The sequence below is a fragment of the Sus scrofa genome, chromosome 3 (genome assembly GCF_054392235.1).
Source record: "Sus scrofa isolate SSC_HxYL_T2T_F1_AM1 chromosome 3, Sscrofa_HxYL_maternal_Yorkshire_Landrace_v2.0, whole genome shotgun sequence".
In the NCBI taxonomy this organism is placed as follows: Eukaryota; Metazoa; Chordata; class Mammalia; order Artiodactyla; family Suidae; genus Sus; species Sus scrofa.
Window position 1 is genome coordinate 52,565,047 of NC_139385.1, and position 8,589 is coordinate 52,573,635.

At 38.9% G+C, this 8,589-nt stretch overlaps 1 protein-coding gene and 1 long non-coding RNA gene across 12 annotated transcripts in view; both read left to right on the forward strand.

The window, feature by feature from the left end:
- Positions 1–8,589, forward strand: part of CENPP (centromere protein P) — a 255,157-nt gene that overhangs the window by 103,500 nt on the left and 143,068 nt on the right.
- On the forward strand, positions 1,617–8,560 carry LOC146404621 (uncharacterized). 2 transcript variants are annotated; one of them, XR_014841164.1, is made up of 4 exons: positions 1,617–2,782; positions 2,866–3,114; positions 3,391–4,238; positions 6,175–8,560. It is a non-coding gene; the product is annotated as an uncharacterized LOC146404621 (long non-coding RNA). The 2 variants fall into 2 exon arrangements; XR_014841163.1 differs by lacking the exons at positions 1,617–2,782; positions 2,866–3,114 and having other exon boundaries at positions 3,327–4,238.

The window sequence follows — 8,589 nt, forward strand, 5'->3', positions numbered from 1 at the left end:
TGAGAGGATAGCTCTTATTTAAAATGACAACAACAATACTTTGCAGATCTCTTCTGTCCAGATAATTGGACTGTTGGTTTGTGTTTCTCCCAGTTAACTTCTACATAAACCACATGAGATAAAAGTACATTTCAAATTGATAAGCCACATGATAACAAAGCTAGGAGACGTCACAGAAACCTCATCAAATAAGGTGATATAGGAGAAGAATTTTAATAGACCAGCACACTATCAGCCACAGGTGGCAGAGAAGGTAAGGGAGCATTCAGCGGTCCATGGAGCAGCCAGTACTCTCTACCCTTACAGAGTAAAGTGCCAAGATAATATATATAGTTAAAAAGAAGTTGTCTATGTAATCCATTTGGTGGTTTGTTATTTTTTGTTGCTGATTTGTTTTTTGTGGGTTTATTTTGTTTTTTAATTTTTGGTGTTTTTTTTGGCACTGACTGGGACTGAGTCCAAAGCAATAGCATTTTAGACCTAGGAAAGAGTTATAAGCAGCATTTCCCTTCGCTAAATTAATGGGAATGTATTATTTCTCGTTAAGGGACAGGGAATAGGATATGTGGGTCCAAAAAGCAGAATTCCTATTATATTTATTCAGGTTAACAGTTACTGAGAAACTTTTTGGGAAAGAGTTATACTACTGGTGGTGAGGTTCTGGGATAAGTATGTCGTCTTGGTGGAGTGAGTGAATAAACAGATGTTTGCTGGACAAAGTGGGAGTATGAACTGGGAAGGAGCAGTGGAGTGACAGAGATCTTTTATATCTTGATCTGCTTTGAAAAAATGATGCTAAGACAACTGGATCACATGTAAAAATTTACTCAAAACTGAACAAAGACCTAAGTGTTAGAGCTAACATTATTAAATTTTAAAAGGGAGTTTCCGTTGTGGCGCAGTGGTTAACGAATCCGACTGAGAACCATGAGGTTTTTGGGTTCGGTCCCTGCTCTTGCTCAGTGGGTTAACGATCCGGCGTTGCCGTGAGCTGTGGTGTAGGTTACAGACGCAGCTCGGATCCCGCATTGCTGTGGCTCTGGCTGTAGGCCAGTGACTACAGCTCCGATTCGACCCCTAGCCTGGGAACCTCCATATGCTGAGGGAGCGGCCCAAGAAATGGCAATAAGACCAAAAATAAATAAATAAATAAACTGTAGAAGAAAACATAATGTTGGTCTTTATGACTTTGGATTGGCCAACAATTTCATAGATGTACTAGTAAAAGCACAAGAAACAGAATGAAAAATAGATAAATTGGATATCATCAAAGTTTAAATTTTGGGGAGTTCACATTGTGGCACAGTGGAAACAAATCCAGCTAATATCAATGATGATGCAGGTTCAATCCCTGGCCTTGCTCAGTGGGTTTGGCCATGAGCTGTGGTGTAGGTCACAGACACAGACACAGCTTGGATCCTGTGTTGCTGTGGCTGTGATGTAGGCCGACAGCGGTAGCTCCAATTCGCCTCCTAACCTAGGAACCCTCACATGCCATGGCTGGATTAGGACCCAATCCAATGACCTCATTTAACCTAATTACCTCTTTAAAGGCTTTATCTCCAAGCACAATTACATCCTGAGGTACTGGTAGGTTAACACTTAAACATATGAATTTGGGGTGGGGGTGGGGACATAATTTAAAATTTAAAAAAAAAATTTTTTTTCTGTGCCAAAAGATACCATCAAGAAAGTGGAAAACACACACACACACACACACACACACACACACACACACACACGGGATAAAAAAGTTGCAGTCACATATCTGATAGAGAACTTGTATCTAAAATGAAGATCTCATACAATTCAATAATAATGATGAAAAGAAGAACTGGTTTCAAAATGAGTGTAGGATATAAATAGATGTTTCTCCAAAGATAACAAAAGGTCAGTAAACACATGAAAAGATGCTCAACATCACTAGTTATCAGGAAAATACAAATCAGAACCACAATGAAGTATTATTTCACATTTTCTAGAATAGCTAGAATAAAAAAATGTGGACAATAACAAGTGTGGGTGCGGATGTGGAGAAATTGGTATCCACATATATTGCTAATGAAAATATAATATGGCACAGCCAGTTTGGAAAACAGTCTATAGTTCCTCAAAAACTTAAGCATAATTTTGCCATTTCACCTACCAATTTTACCCTGAAGTATGTACTCAGGAAAAGTGAAGGCATATGTTCACCCAAAAACTTATATGCAAATATTTATAGCAATGTATTTTTAATAGCCAAAAAGTAAGAGTAACTAATATATCCATCAGCTGATGAATGGATGAATAAATGTGGTTCTGCCATACTGTGAATTATTACTTGGCAATAAAAAGGAGTGAAGTACAGGTTGCAAAATTAATTGAACCTTGAAAACATTATGATAGTAGACGAAGCCAGTCACAAAAGACCACATATTATATGATTCCATTTATATGAAATGTCCAGTATAGGCAAATCCATGGAAAGAGAGATTTGTAGTTACCTAGATTTGTGGTTACCTAGAGCTAGGAGTAAATGAGGGTTGACTTTAATGGGGATAGGGTTTCTTTGGGAGCGATGAAAGTGTTCTGAAATTGGTTGTGGTGATGGCTACTTACCCCAAATATGTTAAAAACCATTGAGGAGTCCCCCTTGTGGCTCAGTAGGTTAAGGATCCAGCATTGTCACTGCTGTGACTCGGGTTACCACAGTGGTAAGGTTCAATCCCTGGCTCAGGAACTTCCACATGCCATGATTGTGGCCAAAACCAAAAACCTGTTGAACTATATACTTTTAATGGTGAATTGTACAATACATGAATTATATTCCAATAAAGCTGTTATCAAAAATAATGATAGCGCTATAATTATTTTTAATAACAGCTTTATTGGTATATAATTCACATATCCGGTTTCTTGGGATAGACCATGATGTAAGATAATTTGAGATAAAGAATATATATAGGGAGTTCCTACTGTGGCTCAGTGGAAATGAATTGACTAGTACCCTTGAGGACGCAGCTTCGATTCCTGGCATCGCTCATTGGGTTAAGGATCTGGCGTAGTTTGTTTCTATTGTGGTGTAGGTTGCAGGCGCAGGTTGGATCCTGAATTGCTGTGGCTGTGGAATAGGCTGGCAGCTGCACCTCCAATTCGACCCCTAGCCTGGGAACTTCCATATGCCTAAAAAAAAAGTGTATATATGTATGACTGGGTCACTGTGCTGTACAGCAGGAATTGACACAATGCTGTAAATCAGCTTTACTCTAATAAAAATAATGATAGCAATAGAAGTGTAACTAAATATGACTGGCTACAAGTTAATCATTTTTATTGCTTATTCCTTTTTTTTTTTTTTTTTTTTTTTTGTCTTTTTAGGGCAGCACCCATGGATATGGAGGTTCCCAGGCTAGGGATTTAGGGTCGAATCGGAGCTGCAGCTGCGGGCCTACACCACAGCCATAGCAAAGTGGGATCCGAGCCGTGTCAGAAATCTACACCACAGCTTATGGCAACGCTGAATCCTTAACCCACTGAGTGAAGCCAGGGATCGAACCTGCGTACTCATGGATACTAGTCAGATTTATTTCCACTGAGCCACAACGGAAACTCCAATAATTTTTAAAACTGAGTGGGAAGTACCTGAAAGTTCATTATATTATTTTGTCTACTTTTGTTTCTGTTGTAAAATTTCCTTAATAATATGGAAATCTTCAGCACATAAACTGCAAGTTTAATATCATAAATTCATATGACTGATTGTGCCCTGCATGTAAAGTCAAGCATAGCACATGCCTTTGCCCTTTGGCCTGATTTGTCCTCATGTTTCTGCCTCTTCCAGCCTTTGCAACCTCTTCACGTTTCTTTAGAAAGGGTCATTTTAAAGGGCCCTCTGTGTGGACTTTTCCTGACTATGGAAAAGCTCTTGTAAAGCAGTTATTTTTATTTTCATGCTGTCATTTCATCAAGGGAGAGATATCAGTGCTGGGGATGCTTACCTTGTTATAGCGCTGGTCAGAGCTGATTGGGTGGGAGGATCTGTTTCAGAGCTACCCAGAGCCTGCGATAGAAACTGTAATAAAGCCCTTCGATAACACTGCAGGGGAAATGCTGTCTGCCCCTACTTTAGAGTAATGTAGAGCACACAGTACATCTGCACCTGTGAGTATATGTCTGTGGGAGAACTGGGGGCGGGGAGAACTGGGGGCAGGGGGCAACCTCTAAGATGAAAGGTACAGAGGATTGGAGTTCCTGTCGTGGCTGAGCAGTTAATGAATCTGACTAGGAACCATGAGGTGGCGGATTCGATCCCTGGCCTCGCTCAGTGGGCTAGGGATCCGGCATTGCCATGAGCTGTGGTGCAGGTTGCAGATGTGGCTCAGATCCCAAGTTGCTGTGACTGTGGTATAGGCTGGCGGCTACAGCTGCAATTAGACCCCTAGCCTGGGAACTTCCATATGCCGTGGGTACAGCCCTAGAAAAGGCAAAAAGACCAAAAAAAAAAAAAAAAGAAAGAAACAAAGATTTGGAGGATAAAAAGACATTGCCTGTTAGAAGGAGGATAAAAGCTTTTTCTTTCCCTTCATTAATAAGTACCCTTCACTGATTTAATCCAGAAGTGTATATTGAGCCACAGCAATGTGCTGGCCTTTGGTGAGGGGAGAAAGAGGGAATGCAAAGATGACTGAAAGAGAGTGCTTATAATCAAAATACCAACAATCCTTTAGAGAATATTATGATGAAAAGATGCATGTGTAAATAGCTACAGTGAGTTAGATTGTGATAAATGCAAAAGAGAAGCACATCAAAATACTGGGAAGATTTGGAGGTAGGGTATAAGAAGCCACATCTGTTTATAAGAGAATCAGGAGATGAAATGAGATGAGTGAACTTTGACACGGAGGTTTGAGATTGGGTAGGATTTTGATAGTTGTAAAGGACAGCATTAACAAAGACATGGAAGCAAATAGCAAGTAATCTTCAAGTAATCTTCAGCATGAGTATAAATGGATGTGAGCATGAAATAAAAACTCAAAGTTATTACTTGGATGTAGATCACAGATAGTCTTGAAAGATGGATTAAGAAGCACCTTTCATATGTAATTCAATAAGAGTGGGAACTACTGTAGTCTTTCAATGAAAGAAGGGACTGGCATAGTCCAGATGGCATGCAGATCTGTTTGGTTAGTCATATTAGAGTTTGGTTGGCAAAATGAGGTGAGGAACTTATTTTGATATTCCAAATGGAAAATAGGATCTGGTGTTGCTGTAGCTACTGCGTAGGCCACAGCTGCAGCTCTGATTCAGTCCCTGGCCTCTGAATTTCCATTTGCCGTCATTGTAGCCATAAAAAAGAAAGAAAAAGAAAAGAAAGTGATGATGGTATATGAATGAGAATTAAAAGGAAGGAATGGATTCAAGCAAGGGAGATAACTGCTGGCACTGCTGAAGTTGAGAACAAGAATGGCCAAGGAAAAGAAAAAGAAAAGACAGCAAGGTCAATGTGAGTTTGAAGTAATTGTTTTTAATGTACATTTGGATTGAATTTTATGGCTCCAAATGTTTGGGTCTGCTTTTGAGTTGTTTTTTGGAGGCCTCACCTGAAAGGTAATGGCTGAATGTTTAGAAATAGATGAGATAGCCAGGGGGCAAGTGAAGGGGCCAGATGAATACTGGGGGACACTAGCTACTAAAGAGCAACCTGAGGAGTTCCCTGGTGGCTTAGTGGGTTAAGGATCTGCTGTTATGGTGCAGGTTTGATCCCTGGCCCAGGAACTTCTGCATACTGTGGACATGTTCCTCACTCCCACCCCCCAAAAAAAGAACAGCCTGAAAGATGTGGTGTGTAGAAGCCAAGTAAGCAAAGATTCTCCAGGAGGAAGGACTGTACACTGTTTTTTTTGTTTGTTTGTTTGTTTTTGGTTTTTTTTTTGTTTTTGTTTTGTTTTGTTTTTGTCTTTTGTCTTTGTTGTTGTTGTTGTTGTTGTTGCTATTTCTTGGGCCGCTCCCGCGGCATATGGAGGTTCCCAGGCTAGGGGTTGAATCGGAGCTGTAGCCACCGGCCTACGCCAGAGCCACAGCAACGCGGGATCCGAGCCGCGTCTGCAACCTGCACCACAGCTCACGGCAACGCCGGATCGTTAACCCACTGAGCAAGGGCAGGGACTGAACCCGCAACCTCATGGTTCCTAGTCGGATTCGTTAACCACTGCGCCACGACGGGAACTCCTGTACACTGTTTTATAAGGATGATCACTGATTGAAAAATTAGTGGGTCACTGTGGTTAAGCGCATGGAACTAGACTACTGGGATCAGATCCTAGGTCTGCCACAAAATACTGAATCTTTGTTTTCCAATTTCCACACTCCAAAGAACAGGTATAAATAAAGGTAATTGCCTCCTAGGGCTCTTGTTAGGATTAAATAAATAAATGCAAGTAAAGCATTTAGAATATCTGAAAATGTTTTTTACACGCCATCTATTCCTGTTTGGTATTATTTATACAGTACAATTTGAGGAAAACAAATTCAAGAGAATTAAGTCAGTTGCAGTAAGTTAAAGACCATGTAAGAGAAGTAATTAAGGCCAAGGTAAGACAGTTCTTTTACCAAAAGATGGTGTTATGAAGGAAAGAAAAGTAATTCAGTGTTAAAGAGAAACTGGGTTTTCTTTTAAAGAAGCTTTAGTTTTTGTGACTTCAACCGATTTTCTCAATGTATTATATTTGTCTCATGAGTTCACCTATCCTTTTTATTGAAGTATTTGGGAGGAAATACAGACAGTTGGTCACTGAGATTTTTTTTTCCGCCCTATAGTCCTTAATAAACCCAGTAAGTTGTAGGAATTCATTTGTTTCCAAACTTTAATAGATTTCAAGTGGATAATATTATGTATGTACCATAAAATGGGATTGTAGCAAAAAACTTTAATGCAGTTTTGGTTGCTTATGATTTTTATTTGTGATTTGTTTTTGCAAACTTATAACCAAAAATGGTTAACAGCTGTGGGATGAAAAAACACAAACATTAACTACAGGAAATTAGTTGCAGTGATTTCCAGAATCATTTCCAGTATTTAAAAATTTTTGCTGTCTTTCCTTTTTAGAAAAGATTAACTTAGCTACTTTAAGCTTCTCTATTCAGATCAAAGACTAATCCATTTGTTTAGATGATTCTAACCTTATCATTAACCTTATGAATTCAGTGATTAATTTCAGCTTCTTACATGGAGTTCCCATCATGGCTCAGAAATAATGAACTGTACTAGTATCCATGAGGAAGTGAGTTCGATCCCTTGCCTTGCTCAGTGCGTTAAGGATCTGCCATTGCTGTGAGCTGTGGTGTAGGTTGCAGACTTGGCTCGGACCCCACATTGCTGTGGCTGTGGCATAGGCCAGTGGCTACTGTTCGATTCAGCCCCTGGCAGAACTTCCATATGCCATGGTTGTGGCCCTAAAAAGACCAAAAAAAAAAAAAAAAAAAAAAAAGTAAGAGAATTGTCTTCTTGCAATTTCAGTGAACATTTGACTTCTACTATGTTCTTATAACTGGCATGATGTCACAATTTTATTTTTATGATATATTATGGAAAAATGAATTTTGTTTATTAAAACCATTGAAACTTTAGAACATTTTAATTTTAGGATATTTATCATTGTAATGTGTTCTTTTATTTTAAGGACTTCATAACCTTAAGTTTTTCTTGCCAGTAAATTATTGTCCATTATAATAGTTACGTGTGTATTATGAATCTTGATCGCTTACAAACCAGTTTCACATATAGTTTATCGTTCAATTCTCATAACAACCTAATTGATCATTATAGTTATTCCTACCCTTTATAGATGAGGAGATGGGGTCAAACAGATTATAATTTGCCCAAATTATAAATGAAATTGGATATTTGGTTGTCAGTCAATACTCTGCATCCCTGGGCTCTTTCTCTTATATTGCTACTGGTGGTATTAGTTTAATCACACTTTGATCTTGCCCTTACAGCCTTACCAAACAAAAACAACTATTTTGTTTCAGGTTTCTAAACTTGTGTCAGAATTTAGAAATTAAGTAAATTTTCTATTAATACAATTGTTCTCAACCAGCTGCAATTTGGCTTCACCCTGACCCCCTGGGACACTGGCCTTTTTTGGAGAAATTATTGGTTGTCAGACTGTGGGGTAGGGGTGCACGTGCTACTAGCATCTGGTGAGTAGAGACCAGGGAACTGCCAGACATTCTGCAAAGGACAGGCTAGCACCTCCTGCAGAGAATGATCCAGCCTAGAGTGTTAGTAGTTCCTTACATCACTATGAAGAACAAAACCTAGTACCTATCCTTGACCTGGGCATTCAGACCCACAACCCCTTCTAATATATCTGTAATATACTGCTCCCCCCAAAATTATTTAAAGTCTAGTTTTGGAGGTAATTTACCATAAAGGTGATTGATTATCTTAGCACAGATATAACTTGGAATATTTCAGTATTGTTATTAAGAATAAACATTAACACTGTGCAGTATATATAACTGTATTGTGCAGAAATTGGCACAACACTGTAAATCAACTATAATAAAAATAAAATGTTACATATAAATTCCATTTTTTATGAA